This window comes from Borostomias antarcticus (genome assembly GCF_949987555.1).
Source record: "Borostomias antarcticus genome assembly, chromosome: 12".
NCBI lineage: Eukaryota > Metazoa > Chordata > Actinopteri > Stomiiformes > Stomiidae > Borostomias > Borostomias antarcticus.
In genome coordinates this window covers 20,294,358-20,321,020 of record NC_140245.1, presented here as the reverse complement: position 1 = coordinate 20,321,020, position 26,663 = coordinate 20,294,358, and the positions used below count along the sequence as shown (strand labels likewise).

Here is a 26,663-nt window from a genome sequence, read left to right as displayed (position 1 = left end):
GACAGTTGTGTGGACACTGTCCTTTTCCTCACAAAGAGGTCAGTCTGACATCCGACTTCTCTGGTCTGCATATTGTCACACTGGCACGCCGTCTCTTTTGTGGTAGGAACGCACAGCTTTGTGAAAACAGAGAGGAGTTGAAATTACACTTATCTAATGAGTCAAACGCACAGATGCTTACTCCTAACCTACCTCCTGACAAACAACACAGGTAAAACTGTAGCTACTCTATACCAACGCGCCAGTGTTACTGCCCTTAGATGCAAAATACAAAAACAGGCAACGAGGAATGTATGAGTCTGTCCCTATTTTCTCCCTGCCACCTCCGGACCCATTCCTATCCCTCCCAGGCGATCCTGTCGTCCCTTGGGATCAATGGAAAAAGTTGTTTAAAATGTACCTTTTAGTCACTGGCTTGAACAGCGCTGATAGCGCGAAGAAGCGTCCACTACCGGAGTTGATAATCGGGACAGACTCATCCAGTCTCGTTGGCAATGTGATGTGTGAGAATAACGAGCACTCGGCTTCAACTTTCCCGCAACATATCCAACAGAACTGGAATGTTCAGCCAGTAGCCGCCGAGCACCGCTTCACTGGGAGAGGGTGCGTCTTTCTCCAGCTGCAGCTGGTCTACCTAACCATCCCCCTCGCTCCCGCCTCCCGGTCTCCCGCTGGAGAAATATACTGGAACCATTACCGGTGAACCCATACGCACATCAGGTGCCACAAATATGGCAGGCAGTTTCTGTATAGTTAACGCTTATAGTCATAATACATAATCCGTAAGGTTATTTGGTGGGTGGTCGCCTGGTCGGTGCTGCTAGCTATGTTAGCTAGACTAAGGTTATTACACACTCCCATCTGCAACAAACTACATAGCTAATGTTAGCTATAATTCCTCCTAAGATTACATATAATTCATCATAGCTGACATTACCACATAAATGTCATCACACATATTTTGTAGATTAACGTAGCAGTGTATTTTCCTATTGCTTACGTTACCTAGCTAACGTTATAACGTTAATTAGCTATAAGCACACACGGCAACTTACAGCGGTGTCGGCACCAAAGGTTGATGCGACAGGAGGAGAATGGAGGCCGGGGAGGGAGATGGTTGGCTCCGCCGAATTCACCAGGACCAGTCGTCGTGAGTCCGTGAAACCCAAAAGCCTCATATTATAATTGCGGAAGCTTTCGTTAGTGAAATGTTTGCTGCAGAGGCGGGCGCTAGCGGTGACAGACTCCTCTGTAACACCATGGCTCTTCAAAAATGCTAACCATTTGCTTATCATTTCAGCTTTACTCGGGAGTTGAAAGAAGGAGACCTTATCATCCCATTCCTGCTGGCATCCAGGAAGGATGCATTTTCGTTTAGATTTATGCATAGGCATTGCTAAGCTAACTAAGAAAAACTAGCTACTGTAATTCTAGACTGCTGGTTAAAACTAGCTAATTCTAGACTCAAGATTGAGCAGGAGAACCGAAGATTCAAATCCGTTCTAGCTTTATATAGTGTTAGGGCGGGGATATGCTAAGAACACCGCTCTACGTCATCCGGTACCGTTTTAAGCCCGCCCAGAAAATCCGGAAATCAAAACTGGTCAAAAACACAAAACTGGTCTAACTTCACAATTCAGTACTACACATGGTTCATCCCATTTTTACATGTTATCAGCAATGCATCACTAACACATAGAATGTGTTTTCAAGCAAATCTCTGATTTTGGTTAACTGGGACTTTAACAAGACAGCGCATGGCTGTGGTCCGAACTACTCCCCAGCTGTTGGTTTGTCACAGCCCAGGGAAGGTGGGTTCGCCACTATCCAAACAGCGTCTCTGCCAGTGTAGAGAGCAGCCTGGGGCTGTTTGGACACACTACGAGGACCGTCACAGTCTCCTTTTGTCCATGATTATCTTTTATCTATATCGTCTGTCTCTGTGGCGTCGTCTGTGCTGGGCGACCGTCTGGTGAGTGGCAGTCCATTCCTGTCCCTTTGGGGCTGGGGAAGGCTCAGACGAGCTGTTACGATGTAACTGCTTCTGGTCAGGCTCTCCCTTCACGTACCTCTCCCTGCCCTCGGTTGTGTTAAACCGAGTGTAGCGGGGAGGGGCCAGTGCTTGGGTTGGGCAAACTTTGATATGGTCTCACCTTGGAGCACTGGCTGGACAGTTTTGTTATGGGTCCTGCAAGAGTGTATGGTGCGGTCGTGTAGCTTTTGCGCTATCCAGATATATCTAACGCTGTCTTCAAATTATAACTATCAAACAGGTGATTTGCGAGTTTGAGCTATACCAATCAAAGGTATATTTGTGAATAGTTGATGTTAGTCTGGAAATAAGAATAAAAGGAGTTACGTAAAAAAACAGCCAAGCGGATAATGTTGGGCTAGGATGAACTTGAACTGTTGGCTATTCAATGTTTACAGCTTCCAAAACAAAACCACTTAAAATCATAACCCAAAAAAGAGTTGACGCTTCAGATAATAATATTCTCTATTCAGTAATATAATTCAGTCCAAATGTTCCATTATGTAGTCCCATCAGTTAATTTAAAGTCCATAATTGTTTGTTTCTGGCTGACAGCCGACCCTGCAGATTTAGGCCTATTTGCGACCTAATGTTTTTTTCATGAGCTTGTGGGGAAAACAGACATGCAGTAAAACTGCAGTGCTATCCATCATCACCTGAAGTTGCCCGACATTGCGTGATGAGGAAGAAAACGCACTCGTGAAGGAATACATTAAAGTTGCGCATAGGAAGATAATAATGGAAATTGGAATATATACTCATCATATCTCTGATGTTATTACAAGTAGCCTAAGCACTTTGCCTGATATATAAACACATTTACCCTTTTCTCCTTTGTTCTATACTGTTGATAACATTACTATACTGTGTAGGCCAAATCTGTTTTGAAATACTGCCCCTATCAAGCAGGGGCGTTAATGACTGGAGCATATTCAGTTTTGTGTCATGCCGATCTAACTGATGAAGATGTGGCCTTAAGTTTTGCATGATTTATGATTGTTTTTCATGTTCCTGAAGGCAACATCAGATGCTTTTTACAGTACAGTAGGCCTTTCTCATAATTTTGAGAATGCCTAGGCCAATACTGTGCTTTACGCACAGTAACGCACCCCAAAGAGTTTAAACACCCCAGAACCATCTGGGTACCCTAAGGCATTTTATTCCCTCGACAACGGCTCACTGGGCAATGATTGCTGTCCATAGTCACTTGCATGTTTAGACACTTTAGGAGTCAAATGCCATTGGAAACCACAAGAGGAACATTTTTGTAACCGAGAGCAACAAGAGATGTGGAGTTGAATCTACACGGTTCTTGTGAAGTTGTGACACTGAATTTACACGGTTGTCATGACGTGTTCTGCCAAACTCTTGCACAGCACAAGGGTCCACTCTCCAATGTGTTTTCCATGTTTGGCCGCTTCGCTGTAGAAGGCTAAACTGCCCATGGGTAATAATTGGTCAACAGTTCATAGGCTATAACAGTGCTTTCCAAAGTGGGGGCCGCCAGGGAGCGCCAGGGAGAAGAAAAGGAAAAAAAAAAAATGTATAAACAAAATCCACTTCAATTAAAATTCAATTCATAATACTAGGGCTGCGAGCAGCAGTGAGCGAGCCCTCGCACCCCACGCGTGTCAGGGTGCAGCGCCGTTAAAGGGTGTGCCATTTCAGTGTCCAGTACTGAGAGAAACTTCCTGTCACCAGTAGGTGGCGCTCTAAGCGTGACTCAATACCAACGCATAGATGTGTTCAGGACGTTACCTTGATGAAGCGTGATAAATGTTGTGTAAATCGGACAATGTATGTAGGAGTTAAGATGACTTCCTGCTTGATCTGTAGGCGGCGCTATATGGATGACTCAATACTGACCTACAGATGTGTTCAGGACGCGACCTTCATCAAGCGTGAGCAATTTGGGGTAAATTGTATAATGTATGTAGGAGTTATGAGAACTTCCTGTAAACAGCAGGTGGCGCTATAAGTATGATTCAATGCTGATGCACAGATGTGTTCAGGATGCGACCTTCATCAACCCTGAGCAATTTGGAATAAATTGGATAACGTATGTAGGAGTTATGAGTACTTCCTGTTTCACCAGTAGGTGGTGCTGTAAGTGTGACTCAATACCGACACATAGATGTATTCAGAATTCGACCTTCATAAAGTGTCAACAATTTGGTGCAAATCGGATAATGTATGTAGGAGTTATGAGGACTTCCTGTTTGATGGCGAAATGTCAGAATGTGGTGGGGCGCCACGGCAAGGGTGTTTGGTGAAAACTAAATTTTGATAACTTTTGATCTTAAGATAAGGCTGACCGAATGTCAAGTTCTTTAAGGTTTTTTGTGTTTGTCTCAACTCTGCCTGAACTTGATAGGCTTGGATCATTCAGAAAGGACGCTTTTGGACAACTCGGACTCTTTTTCCATTTATTTGAAAATTTTAGGAATGTTTCAGTCAGGTTGAAAACCTATGAACAAAGTATATCCAGAAACACAGATCATATTTAAATCAAATCAGTACACATTACTCTGTCAAATAAGAAGACTAAATTAGCTTGGCTGACATTTCGGAGTGGATGACGACACATCACCTCAAGCTCAAGACTGAGCTGCTGTTCCTCCCGGGGAAGGGCTGTCCGCACCGGGACCTGGCCATCACCATTGAAGACACAGTGGTGACCCCGACTCGGACTGCGAGGAATCTGGGTGTGACCCTGGATGACCAACTGTCATTTTCCTCACATGTCACATCCGTCACACGTTCCTGCAGATTCATGCTCTACAACATCAGGAGGATTCGCCCTTTCCTCACTAATGAAACGGCGCAGGTACTCATCCAGGCCCTGGTCATCTCCCGCCTGGACTACTGCAACTCCCTCCTCGCGGGGGCACCGGCGTCAGCCATTAAACCTCTGGAACTTGTCCAGAAAGCTGCTGCTCGCCTGGTGTTCAACCACCCCAAATTCTCCCACACAACTTCCCTCCTCCGTTCCCTACACTGGCTCCCTGTAGCGGCTCGCATCCAGTTTAAAACTCTGGTGCTAACCTACAGGGCAATGAAAGGAACAGCCCCCTCCTACCTCCAGGCCATGGTCAAACCCTACATCCCCTCCCGACCACTACGCTCTGCTACCTCAGGGCGACTGGTTGCCCCGTCACTCCGAGGCTCCTGCGGTCGATCGACACGGTCACGGCTTTTCTCTGTCCTGGCCACGCAGTGGTGGAATGAGCTGCCCACTGATGTCAGGACAGCAGAGTCGCTGCCCATCTTTCGTCGCAGGCTCAAAACTCATCTCTTCAAGAAGTACTACAACAATCCTCCCACCTAAGCACTTATTATATTATATTGCACTGTACTTTAGATTGTGATTCTTGCACTTTGCCTTCAGCACTAGATTATGCTCTTAGTCACTTGTTTTAGAAAGAAGATGCACTTGTGAGTTCTGGCAAGTAGGAGTACATTGGCTCTTCCTACGTTAAATGCAATTATTGTTAGTCGCTTTGGATAAAAGCGTCTGCTAAATGACTAATGTAATGTAATTACCAATTTATCATTATTTTATCCATCACCATTAACCCCCCACAAACAAACTCCAACCAAACCGTACAAGCACAGTAAAAAGTCAACTTTACCAGCAGTGTCTCTCTGGTGATCTCCTTGTTGAGACCATTGTTTGTGACTGGTGCATGTGCCTTATGTGCTGGTGATTTGTGAGTGGTGACAGGTGTGGAATTGGTGATGTGTGCAAACAGTCTTCTTCAGCTCCATAGCTCCACAATTAAGTGGGGCACACTGCTGCCACCTAATGGACTGGAGCTGGAATTTGTCAGCACACCTCCCACTTGACCTCCTGGTTGGATCCAAGGAGGTCACACCATTGTTCTCTTGTTGGTTAAACGGTGATCTATAAACTTTTCCTCTGTCTGATCATCCATCCTTTCCGTTCTTGTTTCCGTCACTCTGCTCCTCCACAGGAATCAGAACCACTATGCGCCGGACGTCTCTGTGTAGGACTGTAGAGGGGATTTTAGTTCCGAGTTGGTTCCTTGTGACACCCTTTCGCTTTGTGCTTCGTCCACTTGGCTTTGCTGATGGGACTGAGTAGCTCGGAAAGGTACGGACTTTAACATCCCTCACGATGCCCTTGTGGTCAGTGTTGACACAGACCACCCTGGCGAGCTTGTACTGACCCCTCAGAGCATTTTGGTCCGCCAACCAGACAACATCTCCTACAGCCACATTGCGCTCCCTTGTGTGCCACTTACTTCTTACAAACAGGTTGGGTCAAGCCAACTGACTCCATTTCCTCCAGAACTTGGTTACTTCTGCTTGGATGCTCCTTAACCTTTTATAGGGGTAGCCCTCAAACTCGAAGCTTCCTGGGTCCCCTTTTGGCCCAGCCCTTCCAAGCACAAGAGAATTTGGGCAGACATACTCCACGCAGTCTTCCCTGCTTTGAGTCCTTGCGTCAATGGGTCTCTCATTAGCCAGGTTAGCAGCCATGTAGAGAAACGTTTGGAACTCCTCCCATGTGAAGGTTCCATCCCCTCCAACGTGGCTCAGTGCCCTTTTCACGATGCGAACAGCTGCTTCAGCAGCTCCGTTTCTGTGAGGAGAGTCTGCAGGACTTATCTTCCAGCTCCATTCTGTCCCCTGTTGGGTAGCCTCATTCTCCAGCTCTGATTTGTCCAGACGGTCCAAGAGCGCATAAAGCTCCTTCAGGGCAGGTTTGGCTCCTATGAAGTTTGTCCCCGGATCTGACCACATCTTCTTTGGATGTCCTCTTAGCGCCGTGAATCTCTTGTACGACAGTAGGAAGCCTTCAGATGACTGGTCACTGACAACATCTGTGTGTATCGCTCTTGACGCCATACAGCAGAAGACAATGCCCCATACCTTAAGACGTACTTTCTTCCTCACTTGGTCTTTCACTTCGTATGGTCCAAACAGATCCACCGTAGTGAACTCGAAGGGTCTTGCTGGTTCTGTTCGCTCCCGTGGAAGATCTCCCATGACTTGTTTGCATTTCCTTGCTCTTGCCTTTCTGCACATTACACAGGTGTCCACGACTTTCTTAGCCAGTCTTCGGCCTTTCACTACCCAGGCTTTCTTCCTCATTCGTAGGAGTGTTCCGGCTATCTCTTCGTGGCTCGATTTGTGGGTTCCTTGAGCAAGAAGTGTGGATATCCATGCCTCGTGAGGGAGAATTGGTACTGTGGCGTTATCCTCATTGAAGAATTGGATTCTTCCTCCACACACCAGGAGTCCAGACTCCTCCTCCTTGTACACAGCCAGTCTACTGAGAGTACTGTCATGAAACATCACTCCTTCCTGGGCTGCAAGGAACAGGTATCTTTGCGCATCCTCACATTCTCCGACAGACAGCACAGCTCCTCTGACTGACGATTTTGTTTCTTCTTTTGAAGGACCTGCCTCCCACTTTGCTTTACGCAGGGTTGGGTCAGTCAATTTCCTCTTCCACTCTCTAGCAGCTCTCCACACCCAGGCAACAACTCGGACCAGCTTATTTAAGCTGCTGAACCTCCTTACATCAAAAAGTTGCTTCACCACTGAGCCAGCTGGGGTCCTTCGGACTGGGGCCTCTCACAGACTTCCAGAGGGTGCTGAAAGCTCTTGCCCATCAGGTTGCCTCAGACCATCAGGTTGCCTAAGCTTGGCTTGAGCCCTTGTCAGTGCTGCGGTGAATGTTTTCCTTATGAGTTTATTGATGCCCTCCTTGGCATTTGCTGCGACCTCTTTGGCCGACTTCATTGGCCACTCTTTCTCTGGCCTTTTCAGGAATGAAGGACCATCTTGATCACAAGGGGCTGCTCCTCTTGTTGCAATGTCAGCAATGTTCAGGTCCCCTGGGATCCACCACCAATCTTCTACGGATCCAGACCTTTGGATTTCACCCACTCGGTTGGCAAATACAGTTTGATATCCATAACTGTCACGTTGGTTCGCTCCCAATACGGTCTGACTGTCCTGTAGGTGGAACCACCGTTCAATTTCCATCCGACTGTGCCTTTCGATGCATCTTATCAGACGAGCTGCGAAAACTGCACCACAGATCTCCCCTTTCACAGGTTCACCTTTCTGGTCCAGTGGTGTAAGTTTCGCCTTGGACTCAACCAATCTGGTTTGGATACCGTCCTCTGTCTCCCATCTGAAGAACACGACAGCACCGAAGCTTTTGTCACTTCCGTCAGAGAATGTTATGCCCCAAGGTTTTCCAATCCAGCCAGTGAGGCTTCTGCTGAAGGTAATCTGGCTCAGTTGCACATACTCTTCGAACAAACTTATTGCCTCCTCCCTTAGGCTGGCTGATAGCGGATCATCCCAAGTTTCTCGGGTTAGGCTTCCACTTCCTGCTTCTTGGAATGCTTTTCTGACGAGAATAGCTCCCTTTTGTTTCAAAGGTGTGACAAGACCAATTGGATCATAGAGGCTTGCTACTTGACTTAACAGTTCTCTTCTGGTCAGAGGGTTGGGGGTATTCTTTCTTATCTGTTCCCCAAGAAGGTCTTCACCTACTCTCATTTTCTTCTTTCTTCTTGAGAAGTTGATGGAGGTCTTTACATAAAGCGTGTCCTCCTCCACAAGGTATCCAACTCCAAGTGCCTTATTGTCTCCTTTCTTCATTTGGTTTGGGAGTAAAATGACTTTGTCTTCTCTGGCCAATGGCAGTGGTTCACGTTCGCTTTGCATTTCCTGCAACTACCTCCAACTTTGCCACGAGCGGACCCATGGTTTAGGAAAGAATCCTCCAGCCTTCAGGATATCCTCAACTGCCGTAGTGCTCTTGTCCAGCCTTTTTTGGTCGTTGTGGGATGTCAGGATATCATCCACGTAGCAGTTGTTCGCTGACACACCGAATATGAAGTTGATCGGATGAAATCTGTAGGAGTTCGTTAAAGTACGAGGCATGGAAATGGTAAAAACAAGGAAAAAATGGCACATTAAGAGCAAAATGGCTGACTTCCTGTTGGATGTTGGGCATAGCTCCAAGAGACATTTTAGTGTGTCTCGATGAACTACATATGCCCACAGAATTTCGGTCGCCTACATCAAACTGAAAGGTGGGGCTCGCCATTTTAAAATTTCCAGGGGGCACCCGTTTTGCCATGCCTATTTCCGTCACCCATGAAATATCAAAGTTTCATGCGTTTTTATCGAGGCATTTGTTTGGGGATAAGAAGGTAGGAGAAGGTAGAAGAAGAAGAATCCTTACAATTTCAATAGGGCCTCGCACCGCCATTGCTCGGGCCCTAATTATTGTACTGGTGTAAAATAAAATATGTGACAGCGGCTGGTGATTTGGTCCGCAACTCGGCAAACCCCGAAATGCGCTAGGGGGCAAAATAACTAAAAAAACTTTTTTTGTTTTTTTTTGTTTTTTTGTGAATTACCAAAGTTGAAGTTGTGAAGAACCTACTTACTATAACAGACAACAGTTTTAGGTTCACGAAATACGTTAAATTAGTCTGCAAACTAAGCTTGTTTTTAGCTGATTTCGAGCCGGGCTTGGGGGCGGGCAGATCGATTAGCATGATTTGTTTTCATTGGCTATTGCTTCCGGGTTCTCCGCCCCCCACCCTGCCCATAAGAACAGCACTCCGTCTTTGTTTACATTCAGTCCCAAGTTTAACCATGGATGCTACAGCTTTTGCTAAAGCTCTGAACAAAGATCTGCTCAACGCCGCTCGACGATTCGACAATGGAGAACTTATGGATTCGTACCTAAAGGACTACATGGATGTTGACGAGTGTACAAACTCGGAATGTGGTAGTGAAGATGAAGTCAATGCTTCTGATCTCGAGCTGGAAGTCGACGAAGATGGAGAAGACGGGGATGACATCCAGGACATGGAAAGAGTTTTAAGAGCAATCGATATTGTTACCGTGAACATCGACTGTGAAGCAGAAGAAATGGACAGGATCAAAAACTTTGATTGCAAGTGCCAAGTGAGACGAAAGGAGAATTCTGCTGTGGCTCCTACCTCTTGCCTTCGCAAAGTGAACCCTGAATTGGTTTACCGGTCGAGACTGAACATGGCAGCTAGAACTCCAGGAGAGCAGGACTCGTTCGTACCCGAGTTTTGTACTTGATGAACTGTGATACAGAGATGACTGTATCAACAAAGCAGGTGGCTGCCAAACGAAAGTTGCGGCGAACGACGTACCAGATTCACACGACGGTTGTCTGCCGCCAAGCTTTCTGCTTTTCTATAGGGTAAGCTATCTTTATACTATCTGTGCTGTTTACATTTACGTTAGTCGTTTAGCAGTAGCTCCTTTCTAAACAAGTGACTGAGTCTAGCTAGCATAACAAAGGCACTAGCACTAACTAACAAAGGCTAGCTAGCTAACGTTAGCTAACACGCTAGTTAGCTGAACTAGCCCTTTGTTCCTAAACTAGCCAGCGAGGCAGCTAATATCTAGCTAGCTAGCTAGGTAGCTATATTATAGAGAGAAACAGAATGAGAGAGCATGAGAGGTATGTTAGTCTGACACCTTTGTTTTTTGTTTTGGTTACAGCATGAGCAAAAACAAGCTCCAGGCCATAGCCCAAGACTACCAGGAGAATGGTGGACAAGTGCGAGAAAGGAAGAAAGGTCCACGTACAAACCGCTACTTCCTTAAGAAAGAGGACATCGAACGAGTTGTGACGTTCATCGGCAACTACGCTGAAGACCATGCCATTGTCTTGCCTGGCAGACACCTTGGTCACAGGGATTTAACTGCAAAGTTGCTGCCATCCAATGTCTCCAAATCTTCAGTGTGGCGGCTCTACAAAGATGCTGTGGAAAAGCTTGGTATGTAAAAGTTGGATAAATACATACATATTTACATCCTATGGTTAAAAACATACATATTTAATTCAATATCATACTAATAAAATATTATTTATTTTCAGAACACCGTGTTGTGGCTCTGGACACCTTCAGACGGCTGTGGAAGTCATTGCTCCCTCACATAGCAAGCACCAAACCCCGGACAGATCTCTGCTGGCAGTGTCAGAGCAACAACTATCAAGTTTACCGAAGTGCCAACCTGCCTGACAACGTGAAATCAGCCAAGCTGAAGAAGCAGGAGCAGCATCTCAACCTTGTTCTACAGGAGCGGTCACTCTACAATGACATGAAAGCTACATGTGCCAAGACCTGTGAGGATTTGCAGCTCTCCCTTGGCCCCTCCACACCAGACAGCAAGAAGATCACTATGCACTACAGCTTTGATTTTGCACAACAGGTGAGAATACGTTCATCCTATGATGAGTGTGTTGTGATGTGATGTGGTATGGTTAGGGTTACATGTGTGTTTTTGATTTTCAATGCATCTCATCTTTTCCTTTTCTTCCTATTTTTTCCTTTGTCTCTTAGGTTCACTTCCCTTCTGACCCTTTTCAGCCAGGACCCATGTACTTCTTGACTCCTCGTAAGTGTGGCATTTTTGGTGTCTGCTGTGAGGGAATACCGAAGCAAGTGAACTACCTGATCGACGAAGGGATGGCCTCAAGCAAGGGCAGCAATGCAGTCATCAACTACGTGCATCATTTCTTCAACAACTATGGAGTTGGAGAAACACACGTGGACCTTCATTGCGACAACTGCCGTGGACAAAACAAGAACAATTTTGTGCTGTGGTACTGTGCTTGGCGGACCATGCACAAGCTTCACCTGAAGCTGGACGTCCACTTCCTGATTGCAGGCCACACCAAGTTTGGCCCTGACTGGTGCTTCGGCCTGGTCAAGCAGAGCTTCAGGAAGACCAGAGTGGACACTCTGTCTGCCATTGCTGGAGTCGTCAGGGACAGCTCTCCTGTGAAGCACGTCAACATCCCCCAGCTTGTTGGACTGGAAGACGGCACCATGCTTGTTGAATGCTACAACTGGCAAGAGCATCTGAAACCCTACTTCCGGGCACTCCCACAGATTTCGAGTTACCAGCACTTCAGGTAATTATCATGCATTAGCTAGTCTATTTAATCACACTTTCTGGTACTATTTTATCTATATGGAGTGCCAGTACTGTGGGCAATAGTTTAATGTACTTTCTTCCTTCTATTCTATTGCAGTTTTGATGCAGAGAGACCTGGCATGGTTGTGGCCAGAGAACACCGTGATGCACCAGCAGTTGAGTTTCAGCTGCTGCGCAAGCCTGATGTCCTGCCCCCCAGAGAAGGTCTTCCTGTGCAAGCCCCACCCGGACTGGACATGGCAAGACAGACATATCTCTTTAACAAGATCAGAGAGTTCTGTTCTGATGAGGGACGAGACATCACATGTCCCCCGCCAAACTCCACAGCAGCTCAGAACAAGACTGTCCGCTTGTAGATTCACTGCAGATCATCAGGACGGGCAGCACTGCAGGAGAAAGGCCACAGCCTTTTCCTGTTTGTATACTGAAGCATTGCTTGTTCTCTTGCACAGACTTGCGCACACTTGCACAGACTGCATTGTTCGAATATTGAATACTGAGCCGAGTACTGTTGTTATTACCTTGAGTATTGAGCTGGGGACTGTTATTACTTTGTTGTACACTTGATCACAATGAACACTATGCACCTTGTTATTACTTTGTTGTGCACTTGATCACAATGAACACTATGCACCTTGTTATTACTTTGTTGTGCACTTGATCACAATGAACACTATGCAGCTTGTTATTACTTTGTTGTGCACTTGATCACAATGAACACTATGCACCTTGTTATTACTTTGTTGTGCACTTGATCACATTGAACACTATGCACCTTGTTATTACTTTGTTGTGCACTTGATCACAATGAACACTATGCACCTTGTCTATACAACAGACAACTGACTGTACACTTTAACACTTAGACTGTTGCCTTTTTTTGTACACTTTACTACTTATGCTTGTAATGTATATCATGTATGTGACAATAAAGAACGTTACATTTGAACTTCGTCTTATATTGTGTTGTGAATGCAGTTGAGAACAAGATTAATACTGACTCAAAGAGTGTGGGGTCATCAGTGAGAGAACACCCCACTTGGCTGCCACTCTCAGTTAATACCCCAAGTTGACAGCCACTCTGACAGATAATGACAGATCGTCCAGTGGGGGAGTGGCTGGGGGAGGGGTTACCAGGCTATTGTTCACGCTCATTACCTGGCAGTCAGAGGTGTGAAAATGTTGGAGAACTTTGGAGGGAGATTTCTCAGCTAAGTTGATTTGGCAGTACTAGCATTCAAATAAGCATATCTTCTTCAAATATGTTCAGATTTCAATGTATGAGACCTCATTCGAAAGCTTACAATCTGCACTTTCATAATCTGTAAAAACTGAAAATGCCTAGTTGAGGACCAAATTACCAGCGGCGGTCACATATGAATTGGATACTGTAAAATCCATTCATATCGAAATGAGGCCATGCCCTTTCAGTCGTGCCCAATTTACGCATCTGCCTGACAAAAATTCAAAACATCAGCCTACAACTGCTTGTGCTAGCTAGCTCACGTTATCTTTACAGGATACAAAAAATGCACGACCACAGAACTCGTCTTATATAGCCTATGCCAGTTTTTTTGTTAAGGATTTTTGCCATCTTGTAATAGGGGGCCACTAGTCTGGCATCGCCAGACCCTATTCGCAAATGCGGAGAGAAAAAGAATGTGAGCTCATGTCATCAAGATGGCGTTGCCAGGCTAGGTGGCCGCAGCCAGAGGCTACGGTTATTTGGGGGTCCTTGGCATGGAAAAGTTTGGGAACCCCTGGGCTATAACACGTAAATGTAATTAATTTTAACTAAAAGCACTTAAAAGCACAACTCGGGAGACAGGAGAAAAAGGTCAATGTGTTTATATAAAAAACAGCAAACATACAAGTGCTTACTTGCAATAACATAAGGGATATGATGACAATAAATTCCAACTTCCAAACTTCCTCATAACGCAAGGGCAGGTGATGACAGATAGCACTGCTGAGGATTGCACCGATACCGTTTCAGACGACCAGATCGGAAAAAATGTATGATCAGAAGTGGGGGATCAGAAGTGGGGATATGACAACACTTTTACTTAATGTTTGTTATTGATGCTAGGAGGTCTTCCATATTGCACAAATAAATGTTTTATGGAAAACGACATTACTGCTATATTCAATATGGAATGTTGAATATTAGGCCTACCTATGGCTGTTGTCCTGTTTACTATTTTAGTGACACACAGTTCGACAATGTTGGTAATGTTATGAAGCATGCTGGTGTCCAAGACAGTTTCCTACTTGGGAAAATAAAAGTATATTTTTTGATTCGTCAAAAAAAAATAGAGCAGGGGACACGAACAGAGATGGAAATTTAGCCTATTTGTTGGAGCGGTGGTGAGTCTCAACCTTCAATTTCTCACAGGAAAAAGCATAACTGTTTAGCTAGCCTATAGGCTAGATCTATTTGAAGCTACATGCTGTGTGTAAACCCTATACTGTAGATCCATGGTCTAAATTCGAACTGGCTTCTTCTTCATTGTGCGGGTTAGGTGTTTCCCCTCCCCAGGCTCAGGCCCAAGGGGCTATCCTTTTACCACCCCAAGCCTGGGTAAGGGGTCACCCGGGCAGACCTCCAGGAGCCATATCACTGTTTTGTCATCCAAAACCGTCAGGCCATGCATTCCGTTGCGTGTCCGTAACAGCAGATGAGCTAGTTCTTCCAAATTTCACTCTAGCTGGGTCTACCCTAAGCATGAAGCATGGCCTTGCTACGTTTGTCCATCAAAGGTTGAACTGGACTCTGGTCGACCAATTCCCGACTGGCTCGGAGATTGAGTGGTTGTGTGTGGACGTTGGCAGCTTTAAAATTGTCAACATCTACAAGCCTCCGCCCTCGCGAATCATACCAGTACATCTCCCAGTCTTTCCTCAACCCTGCTTCTATGCTGACGACTTCAACTGCCAGCACGAGGACTGGGGGTACAGCACCAATACACCCGACGGAGAAAACCTGGCTGCTTGGGCAGCTAACAACGGCCCTATTGTACGATCCCAAGGGCGCAGCCAGCTTTGTCTCAGGTTGCTGGAAAACTGGGATGAATCCTGACTTGGCATTCACGAGCGTCGGTGTTGATAACCGGCTCCCTGATAGATGCGTGCTAGGAAAGTTCCCACGGTCGCAACATCGACCATCACTGATTACCATGCCTAAACTCCTGGACCTCATCCCGAGCCAGCCGGTGAAGCAATGTAACTTCCAAAAGGGCAACCGCCTCCTTACCCATAGATCCACAAGGTGCCTTCCACCACCTAACAGCAACAACGTGGACGAGGCGTACCGGGAACTCTGCGGCCTACTGGTGAAAGTGGCCAAAAAAAATCCATCCCTTGCGGACTTAGCTAGAAACCGTGTTGGGCTGCGGAGTTAGAGAGTCTCTACTGTGCCTTCCCCCGGGCCCCCCCAGGAGCTGAGTCAGACAGACTTGCCTCAGCCCTGCTGTCTAGACTCAGCCGAAGGAGACAAGAGCGCTGGGAAGAGGCCATTAACCTCATCGACTTCTCCCATTCCAGCCGCAAGTCATAGAGCATCTTAAACAACCTCACTGGTAGGTCTAGACACTCCCCCTATCACTGCCCCATCTCTGCGAACAAAATCGCCTTTGTGAAAAGTGGGAAATACTAGGGCAAAGACCGCGAATCGTCACATCTCGTGGCAAAAGAAGTGTCTGACCTCTGGAAGGCCACAACTCCTAGTGGTGGTAACATCTCCGGTGAATTTACATGGGAGGAGTTCGCTGCTGCCCTCCAGCATGTAAAGCCAGGGAAAGCTCCAGGGCCTGATTCTATCTGCCCGGAGCTTATACTCCATGCTGCGCCTGCCTTGAAGTCCTGGTTAAGAGCGTTCCTCTCTTCCTGCTTACGCCAACTCAAGATCTCCAAAATCTGGAGAAGAGCCCTAGTCGTCGCGATCCCTAAGCTGAACAAGCCTGAAGGGGACCCCGAGAGTTACCGCCCCATCTCTCTGTTATGTATCCCCTTTAAGATCCTTGAGCGTCTCATATCCTCGAGCGTCTCAAATGGTAACGAGAAGAAGGATGAGGATCGTCTTGTGACGTGCAGTATGCCGCACAAGCACACCACAGTGGAACGCTTCACGAATTTGCAAGTCACCGCTCTAGAGACGTAAAAGTAGCATTAAACGCGACATGACTGTTCAGACGGCGGGCGTGTTGCAAAACATCAGCCATGTATCCGATATAATACCACCTCTGAAAGCAACCCAGGTTGGATTAAAAAAAAATCAGATTTCATGTGACTTGCGCTGTTCAGACGGTCATAAAAAATTCTGACCTGAGTCGCATGTAGGCTAAAAAATCGGATTTGGGTCACATTTCACTGCCGTGTGAACAAAGCCTATGACTATGGAGCTTGTCCGAAACCGCAGCTTCACTCTCACCACCGGTAGCGGACAGCGAAGCAGGTTGCAACGCCTTAAGAACGGCGTCCCCCAGGGATCTGTCCTGGCTCCCCTCCTTTATAACATCTACACCTACAACCTGCCGACTACAGTCTCCTATGCAGACAACATTGCGCGGGTTTACTCAGCTGGAGACTGGCAGGCCGTGGAGGAGACACTGAGCCAGGACATGCAGACACTAGCGGCATACCTCCGGAAATGGAAATTGAAGCTCAGCGAGGCAAAGACGGTGTTGGCGGCCTTCCACTTTAACAACAAGGAAGCCAAATGTGAGCTCCGAGTGCACATCGACAGAACATTCCTGCCATACAGTGCCAAACCCAACCTATCTTGCCGTGATATTGGACAGGTTGCTCATGTTCCGCCGACACCTCGAGTCACTGCGCAAGAAGTTAACAGCTCGTGTGGCGTTGATGAGGCCACTGGTCGAACTGGCTAATACAGCTTGACTAGGAAGAAAAACCCTTGAAGTTCATTGTTAAAGTTCAAACTCATAAATCACCTGTTTGTGGTAGCTGGGCTATAATGTTATGTGAAGACACTGTTGTGTTGGTATTGCCAGCTAATATGCCAGGTAATATCTTTCAGATATTCAGTCAGTTATGGTTTACCATAACAAAAATGTCAGTGCTTTTTCTTGTTAATGTAAGTTTGCTGCAGTATGTGCTATTGCAGATATCTTATTCTGTATTCAGCAGTTTTCTGTGTCCATAGACATCTATAGCTGTGACGTCAGCGCTAAAATATGAACAAAATTACAGTTTTCTGCTCGCACCTTAGAAAGCAAACTTTTTTTGAAACCATATTTCTGCCCTTTGTATCTGTAAAGATGGATTTTTTTTAAGTTGGCCCATTTTTGATTATGAAATCAAAAATGTAAATTCATGAAAAAAATAAAAACCTGCAATATGCTCTTTAAATACTGTACTTCCTCCATTTTTAACCCATGTTTTGTTCTTCCCAAATCCATATTCCACAATTAATTTTGCCAGTATATTATTGCCAAAATTGATTAAACTTATAGGTCTATAGTTTGTAGGGGACTCTGGATTGTTCTGCTTTTAATTAGTGCTGACAATTAAATTAAAATTTGAATTGAGTTAATCACAATAAAGGTTGTTTAATAAAAGTTTAAAATACTAGTATTGTATTTTTGGGGGAAGATTAAACAATTCGGCATATGTGGGATTGAATAAACAAATGCATGACAAAGTGGTTCGAACTATCAAAAGAACAGCAGTTCAGTATGTATGTCCATCACCCATAATCCAGGCTGGACCTGGTCGGGATGTTACTTCACTTGCTTTGGTAGAAAGACAGTAGCTTACATCACTGCAATCATATTTTGTGCACACAAATTCGGTTTTATCTAAACTTCAATCTGGAAGCTTTTTACCGCAGGCCTAAACACAATTTGCTACTGGGGGATAGGACTATGTCTCCTCAGTCATCGTTATCTCAGCAAGTGGTAAGGCCAGTGTTTATCTTGCTGAATTACTGAAAGGTATGTGAAACGCACAGATTTTCTGTATTTCACATGCCTGTGCAGATAATTTATCTGCGTTTCACATACCCTCAGTAATTCAGCCAGGTAAACACTGGCATTTGGAATTATGGGCGGAAGTTAGGGTCAAATTTGGTAATGTGCTTAATTTGCGTGGATTTTTTAGTTTTCAGGTTAATAGCAAGCGTTGTGGACAGCCATGGTTTTAATATAAAATTTAGGGAAAACTGAATTAAGTAACATATATTTTGTCATTTGGGTGAACAAATTAGCTATTTTATCCCAAAAGGTTAAATACAACTCTATAGGAAATCCATCCATACCTGGGGCATTTTTACATTTTAATATTTTAATTGTTTTTCACTGCATGTGAAGTAGCATGTGCCAACCCAGTGGTGTACGAAAAGTACTGTATGTGCCACTGGTGTAGTGAAACCAACAGCTGTTTACCTTCAAGCAGGAGACGCACTGCATTGCAAACTGCTTCTCGTAGCACGGCAAGCAGTAGTTGCTGCCATCTTTGTGGATGAAGCTCTTAGTTACAATCGGAATCTGGCAGTGCTGGCAGAAGAAGCCGTCCTCATGCCAGCTGTTGCCCTTATTCTCCATCTTCCTGGAGCCTGAGCGAGGAACAGAGGGGGAGGAGGTGGAATAAAGATATTGAGATAATTCTAACAGTCGTGCCTTGCAGCGATACATGACAGTAGCAGAAGGGAGGGGAATAGGATGGAACACACTGACCTTCCAATTAACACAGTTTAAACAATACATGATTTGTGATGACACTGATAATTAAAAATGATTGAGTGATTCAGCCCTTACCCAACCCCTTCAAAATGACATTACCTCCGCCCCAGCGACAGGGCTGGGCAAGAAGTAATGTTTTCGGTGGCGTGTTTATTTGTTCATTTGTTAGCAAGATTATGCAAAAACTATTAGATTTAAATTGCCATATCTTGACGTGGGAAGGTCACAGAGACAGGGTTTGGACTGGCATAAAGCTCTCAACCTAACGAATACGGAAATACAAATCATGTCCTACTCGCACGCACGTGTGCATGCACAGTCACAAAATGTGACCGCCGCTGGTAATTTGGTCCTCAACTAGGCAAAGGTCATTTTTCAGTTTTTTACAGATTATGAAAGTGCAGATTGTAAGCTTTCAAATGAGGTCTCATACATTGAAATCTGAACATAGTTGAAGAAGATATGCTTATTTGAATGCTAGTACTGCCAAATCAACTTAGCTGAGAAATCCTCCTCCAAAGTTCTCCAACATTTTCACACCTCTGACTGCCAGGTAATGGGCGTGAACAATAGCCTGGTAACCCGACCCCCAGCCACTCCCCCACTGGACGATCTGTCATTATCTGTCAGAGTGGTTGTCAACTTGGGGTATTACCTGAGAGTGACTGCCAAGTGGGGTGCTCTCTCACTGATGACCCCACACTCTTTGAGTCAGTATTAATCTTGTTCTTAACTGCATTCACAACACAATATAAGATTAAGTTCAAATGTAACGTTCTTTATTGTCACATACATGATATAAAGTACAAGCATAGGTAGTAAAGTGTACAAAAAAAGGCAACAGTCTAAGTGTTAGAGTGTACAGTCAGTTGTCTGTTTTATAGACAAGGTGCATAGTGTTCATTGTGATCAAGTGTACAACAAAGTAATAACAGTCCCCAGCTCAATACTCAAGGTAATAACAACAGTACTCAGCACAGTATTCAATATTCTAACAATGCAGTCTGTGCAAGTGTGGGCAAGTCTGTGCAAGAGAACAAGCAACGCTTCAGTATACAAACAGGAAAAGGCTGTGGCCTTTCTCTTGCAGTGCTGTCCGTCCTGATGATCTGCAGTGAATCTACAAGCGGACAGTCTTGTTCTGAGCTGCTGTGGAGTTTGGCGGGGGATATGTGACGTCTCGTCCCTCATCAGAACAGAACTCTCTGATCTTGTCAAAGAGATACGTCTGTCTGGCCATGTCCAGTCCGGGTGGGGCTTGCACAAGAAGACCTTCTCTGGGGGGCAGGACATCAGGCTTGCGCAGTAGTTGAAACTCGACTGCCGGTGCATCACGGTGTTCTCTGGCCACAACCATGCCAGGTCTCTCAGCATCCAAACTGCAATAGAATAGAAGGAAGAAAGTACATTAAACTATTGCCCACAGTACTGGCACTCCATATAGATAAAATAGTACCAGAAAGTGTTGATTAAATAGACTAGCTAATGCATGATAGGATGAACGTATTCTCACCTGTTGTGCAAAATCAAAGCTGTAGTGCATAGTGATCTTCTTGCTGGCTGGTATGGAGGGGCCAAGGGAGAGCTGCAAATTCTCACAGGCCTGGAGCTGGTTTTTGCTCATCCTGTAACCAAAACAAAAAACAAAGGTGTCAGACTACCATACCTCTCATGCTCTCTCATTCTGTTTCTCTCTATAATATAGCTACCTAGCTAGATATAAGCTGCCTCGCTGGCTAGTTTAGGAACAAAGGGCTAGCTCACTAGCTAGCCATGTCCCAGTGCTAGGCAGCTGGCTGGATATTAGCTGCCTCGCTAGCTAGTTTAGGAACAAAGGGCTTGCTCACTAGCTAGCCATGTCCCTGTGCTAGGCAGCTGGCTAGATATTAGTTGCCTTGCTGGCTAGTTTAGGAACAAAGGGATAGCTCACTAGCTATAGCCATGTCCCTGTGCTAGGTAGCTGGCTAGTTTAGGAACGAAGGGACAGCTCAGCTATCTAGCATGTTAGCTAACGTTAGCTAGCTAGCCTTTGTTAGTTAGTGCTGGTGCCTTTGTTATGCTAGACTTAGTCACTTGTTTAGAAAGGAGCTACTGCTAAAGACTAACGATAATGTAATGTAAAGATACATTACACAGATAGTATAAAGATAGCTTACCCCAAAGCAAAGCCGAATGCTTGGCGGCAGACAACAGTGGTGTGAATTGCTTTGTTGATACAGTCATCCCTGTATCACAGTTCATCAAGAATACAACTCCGTGTACGAACGAGTCCTGCTCTGCTGGAGTTTTAGCTGCTCTTAAAACTCTTTCCATGTCCTGGATGCCATCCCCGTCTTCCTCTTTAGCAAAAGCTGTAGCATCCATGGTTAAACTTGGGACTGAATGTAAACAAAGCCGGCGTGTTGGGGAAGGGTGTGGGGGCGGAGAACCCGGAAGCAATAGCCAATGAAACCAAATCATGCTAATCGATCTGCCCGCCCCCAAACCCGACTCGAAATCAGCTAAAAACGAGCTTAGTTTGCAGACTAATTATACGTATTTCGTGAACCTAAAACTGTTGTCTGTTATAGAAAGTGGGTTCTTCACAACTTCAACTTTGGTAATACAAAAAAAAAAAAAAAAAAACTTTTTTCTTTTATTTTGACCCCTAGCGCATTTCGGGGTTTGCCGAGTTGCGGACCAAATCACCAGCCGCTGTCACAAATGCATTCAGGGGTGGAGGTCTGTGCTCTCCGAACACCATTTCTAGTTCAAAAATGCTTTCAGTTAGAATAGTACCATTCACAGCTAGAAGGCAGCCTATTCCATACAGAGCTGCCTCCCTGGCCTGAGATGGTGCAGAGTAGGAGCGTCTTAAAAGATGTTCTATAGTATGTCAGCGGATTTTAACCATTTCCGGGGGAAAAACAGACAATGTCCACATTTCCCGATAAAGAACCTTCTTAAGGAGATAAGAGGGTCCAAAGAAGATGTCAGCTAAGACGGAGCCTTAAGAAGAGAGTGTTTCCCGAACGTCTTCTTAGAGCTCTTCTTAGCGCCGCGCTTCAGAAGCTTCTTTACAGGAGTTGTCCACCACCTCGGTACTGAAAACAAAACAATCGATGCCAGGCTAATCGATTGTTCCATGTAATTGCATGCTCCCAAATGAAATTCTGATGTAACAAGTGGCGTCCTACTTACCCCCACGTGGGGAAACGAGGCGCCCGAACGCGATTGTAATACTAATTGTGAACTGAATCCACACATCTCCCATTGCCCTGCTGTTCTGCCTACCTATTCTATGTAGGATAATGTTCATTTGCAATGTGTTTGTAATATGCTAAACAAATTAAATAGCATTGATCGCATTGCCCATTACAAATATGAAACACCAGTGACAGGCCTACTGTAGTTCCCCCACAAAAGTATAAGAGTATAAGAGGGAGAGACACTAGGGAGGAGGACAGGGTTAGTGGCTGTACTGGACATCCACAACAGACACGGGGGTATCAATCGGACTCAGGGTGGTCTGCGGGTGACAGTGGGGCATCCACTGGACCTGGTTAGAAGGTAGGAGGGAGAGAGAGAGGCACTAGGGAGAGGGGAGGCAGAAAATGGTTAGTAGCACGCAGAGCCAGAATAATCATGGTCATGATGTTGAACTTAATTAAACTATTTATTTCAGACATGGCCTGCAGCTCAAATTTCTTTATATATAAAGCCTGGTAAAATAGGAGGCAGTAGGCCTTCATCAAATAGCGATAAAAACTACAGAGCAGCATCAAAATTTAAATTTAAGCGACCTTGGGTTCTGTGAAAGGTGCTAGGCCTATATAATTTAAATTGTTAATAATTGTATATTTTCCTTTTATAATAAGAATAATACATTCTTATTATAAAAGGAATCCATTCTGATTAGAGGGATACGGTAAAACACATGTAACCATATTACATAGAGGAGAGATTTTCAAGTTTTGCCCAATTTTAAACACTAAAGGGTGCATGAAAGAAAGGAAAAAGGGGAAAACAATAAGACGAACAGTGCGCATTAGATTAATATCTCCTTTTGCCTGACACGACTGAATCTGCGAGCATTTGGTTGCTAAGAGGAGTGTTAAAAACGCCCCAGTCCTTGGTACGAAAGAACATCTTTGGCTAAGAAGGCTTTTGGGAAACGCGTTTTCTTCTTTCGGGAGACTTAAGAAGACTCAAAGAGCTTCTTAGCGCGTAGAAGGGTTTCGGGAAACGCGGTCAATCACTGTACATTTGCAATTGTGCCTCATTATGTGTCTGGATCTTGTTTCTAGGCTTTAGGCATGTACTGCAAATTAATGGGAAGGAAAATGAAAGCTGGGCGTGTTCCCACTTCCCACCTGCCTGGCATCTCCAATCAATCCATCTCAGCCAGGTTATGAAGCCGTCGGTGCCAGATCGTTGACCAACCTAGTGGGTATCATGTCTCTAGCTGTAACCTAACCTGCCTTTATCCAAACCCTACCTCACCGTTTTTGTTTTCCTTCGTCCTAATCTGACCTCCCTGCCACTGCCTGAATCTTGCCTGGCTGGAGAACCACGTACCTGTCTGAACCCCATGCCTGTCTGACTGCCACGTTCCTGCCTAACCCTTGCCTGTCCAACTACCACGCCCTTGCCTGGCCCACATGCCTGTCTGACTGCCACGTACCTGCCTGACCCTTGCCTGTCCGACTACCACGTCCTTGCCTGACCCTCGCCTGTTTGACTGCCAGGTCCCTGTCTGACCCTTGCCTGACCAATAAACGTGCCCCAACGTATGCTTGTCCCCCTACACCTATCGTGTCTGCTATTGGGTTCTCCTCCACTATCCCTAACCGTTTTGAGGACATATACATACATGTGGAATTGTAATCTAGACAGTAACCATTATAATTATACCAGTTTAGACTATTATGGGCTCTGCAAATCTTTACCGGGCATAATGGTGTTCTTGCACTCATGGCACTTGGAGGAATACTCGTTGGCGTAGCAGTCAGTGCACAGCAGCACTTCATTCTTGGTGGTGAAAATCTTGTCTACCAGAGACTTGCTGCACTTGAAACAGTGGAAACACTCAGCATGCCAGTGGCGGTCCTTATATGAAAGGTCCTGAAATATGATGGGGGAAAAAAGCAGTTCTTCAGATGAAATATAACTGTCCAATGGTGTAGCACTATGCAGTACATGTGAGTGTTTCTACTGAGTGTGTGTCAATGTTGGAGTGTTGGACCTACCTTGCTGCTGCAGCCAATGGTCACATTGCATTCCTCACAGGTGTTGGAGAAGAGGCCCTCGTAGCACTCCACACAGTACGGGAGGTTCTCACGCAGAACATACTTCCCCGCATACAGGGACTCCTGGCAGTTATTGCAGTTAAAGCTTTAAAGCTCTCCTGTATGGAACACGAATGGAGAAGATACTATGGAATGACCCATTTCCCTCAGGTTCAATTATCAGTTAACATTGCTGTCACTAACATCTTATAAGGTCATTTCCATTAGGCTAATAGCATATCCCTGTGGCCTTGGGACCACAAGGCTAACGTAACTTACCCAGCCCATATGTCCTCTCTCTACTCCTCAGGACACAAATCTGCCCAAACCAAATCACCGAAGTGCAGAAGTGCTAATGGTGTAGGTTGATCCTCCTGTAGCCCGCCTCTTCCTGATGACGACGCCGATGCTGCCGCCAATGACAAGAATACTTATTTTATTGTTGTTACAATATTAGCTATGCTAATCTGGGGGCGGCTGCACTAGATTCCCACCCATTCTGAGCTGTTTGCAGCTTAAATCAGTTGGTGCACCAGCTAGTGCTCCCCCTCCATTTCTGTGTTCGTTGCCTTGCAATGGGAGTCGTTGCACTCTGTTTTACTGTTCGTTTTTCTACCTCAGAAGTATGCGTGGTTGAAACATGTACTTTATTTTGCATCATATTGAGAGTATAATTATGTTATTATAAGTACAATATTTTAATGACTCTTATGTCTCTCTTTCTATATTTTGGTTTGCCTTAGATTTGTTCACTGCAAGCTGTTAGCATGTTTACTGTAGCTAACCAACATCTGTTTAGCTCATGTGGCTAGCCTAGATGGCATTGTTGTTAGATTACTATGTACATGAAATAAGTTGCTTTATATAATTTCTTCCTTCAGAAAACCATACCTTCATACAATCTACTTACATTTGAGAATGTACACTGAGGAATTATTCTTCTGCCCCTTTACTAGCCCACTAAACTCCAAGAATAGACACTCTTCTGAACAGATAACTAACTAACCCTAACAGTTACAGTAAATCCGCTCCATGCTGAGCCCATACCCAGCACCAACTGGGTTAAAGCCCCTTCCTCCACTCGCTCCGTCTCTTCAGCCCCTCAGTTCTCCAGGTCTCCTTCTGCCTACCAAACTACAGCAAGAATGTCTGCCTCATTGGTCTCATTCGCTGTCTTAATTAGCTTCTACTCCTCCTCTGCATCGGCCTGCCTCCTTTGCTGGTTCTGTTCCTCCCTCACCTACAGTACCTGCACCTCTGTCTCCTCCACCTCTAGTTCCCTTTGTTCGTCCCTCATCTACAGTACCTGCACCTCTGTCTCCTCCACCTCTAGTTCCTTCTTGGTAAATGGTAAATGGGCTGCACTTCTATAGCACTTTTATCCAAAGCAATTTACATTTCTTCCTTTCTTCCATCTTACCTCCTTTCAACTCTCCCATCCTGGATTGTGATTCAAAGGTGCGGCAGTCATTTCTGTGACGCTGAAGCATCCCTTGATCCTCTTTGGGGTTTAATCAGACCTTTATAATAGATGGATGGATGGATGGATGGATAGATGGAATAGAGGGAGGTCAATTGGTCAATCAGTAGGTACGTAGGTGCTTTAATGATCCCCTTAGGGGGACATTTAGCATTTCAGCAGGAAGTAAATTGCAGCAGAGAATGGCAATGCAGATACAGAGTATGCATAGAAGCAATAAGCATTAAAAAGAAGAACAAGGACTATATAGATTCAAACGTACAGCTCGTTGAAGTCAATGTGTTTGATGAATAACTAGGGTTGATATGGGCTTTTCTGTGAAATGGGGAATTGTTGAGGAGGGAGCTACAGTACTTTGAATCTATTACAGGACTCTGGAATATAAGTTTGTTGCTATTGCAAGGCAGTATAGGCGCCTGGCATCAGATTCCAGACTCTGGTCCTCCCCTGCATGGCGGGGAAGGGAACAGCCCCTCCCTATCTGCAAACAGTGGTCAGTTTCTAGACCCCAGCTCGAGCACTCTTCTTCAAGCCGTCTAGTATCGCCATCCCTGTGAAGAAGCCGGGTCGTTCAGCTCAGTCGCTCGTCTCTTTTCTGTTTTGCCGCCACAATGGTGGAAAGAGCCTCAAACCACTGTCAGGGATAGTGGAGTCACAACCTATCTTTTTCAGGACACTTAAGACCCAGCTCTTTAGAGAACACCTGGACTCCTCCCTAACTGACCACTCCACCTCATAAAACACATGTTTCTTGTTACCCAAGGTTACCTTAACCTTTGGCATGTTGAGGTATGTCCCGGGCCTGTAAAAGACCACGCTTAGGGGGCGATCACACCTGGGAAAGACGCTAGAAACGAGACGCAAGTAAAACCATTGATTTCCTATGATATGGCGCGTCTGACTGGCGTTCCGGCGTCTTTTTCGACGGGCGTCTTTCAAGCCTTTTTTCTTGCAGGCGCGTCAGTTTTGACGCGCGTTTCTAGACGCTGAATAAAAAAAAAGTTTAACTATTTTCAACTTTTTGAGCGTCATACGCGAGAAGCGCCATTTCGTCATCGTCATATTTGGCCCAGGCGTTTCAAGTGTTCAAGCTTCTTTGAAGCGTCCGCGTTTCTAGCGTCTTTTTTCCAGGTGTGATCGCCCCCTTAGGCCCCACATCAGACCGCCCCCCTCCCCCCCTCGGTCCGGTACCATACCAT

General features: G+C 45.4%; 1 pseudogene across 1 annotated transcript in view; it reads right to left on the bottom strand.

Annotated features, from left to right (window-relative positions):
• The window catches only part of LOC311315778 (four and a half LIM domains protein 2-like), a 36,877-nt pseudogene extending 10,214 nt beyond the window's left edge, over positions 1 to 26,663 (bottom strand). Inside the window, exons 1-5 of the transcript in view lie at positions 26,656 to 26,663; positions 26,233 to 26,299; positions 23,946 to 24,068; positions 23,646 to 23,820; positions 18,421 to 18,590 (exon numbers count right to left, since the gene is read on the bottom strand). The product of the transcript in view is annotated as a four and a half LIM domains protein 2-like (transcript). The remainder of the gene's footprint in view (positions 1 to 18,420; positions 18,591 to 23,645; positions 23,821 to 23,945; positions 24,069 to 26,232; positions 26,300 to 26,655) is intronic.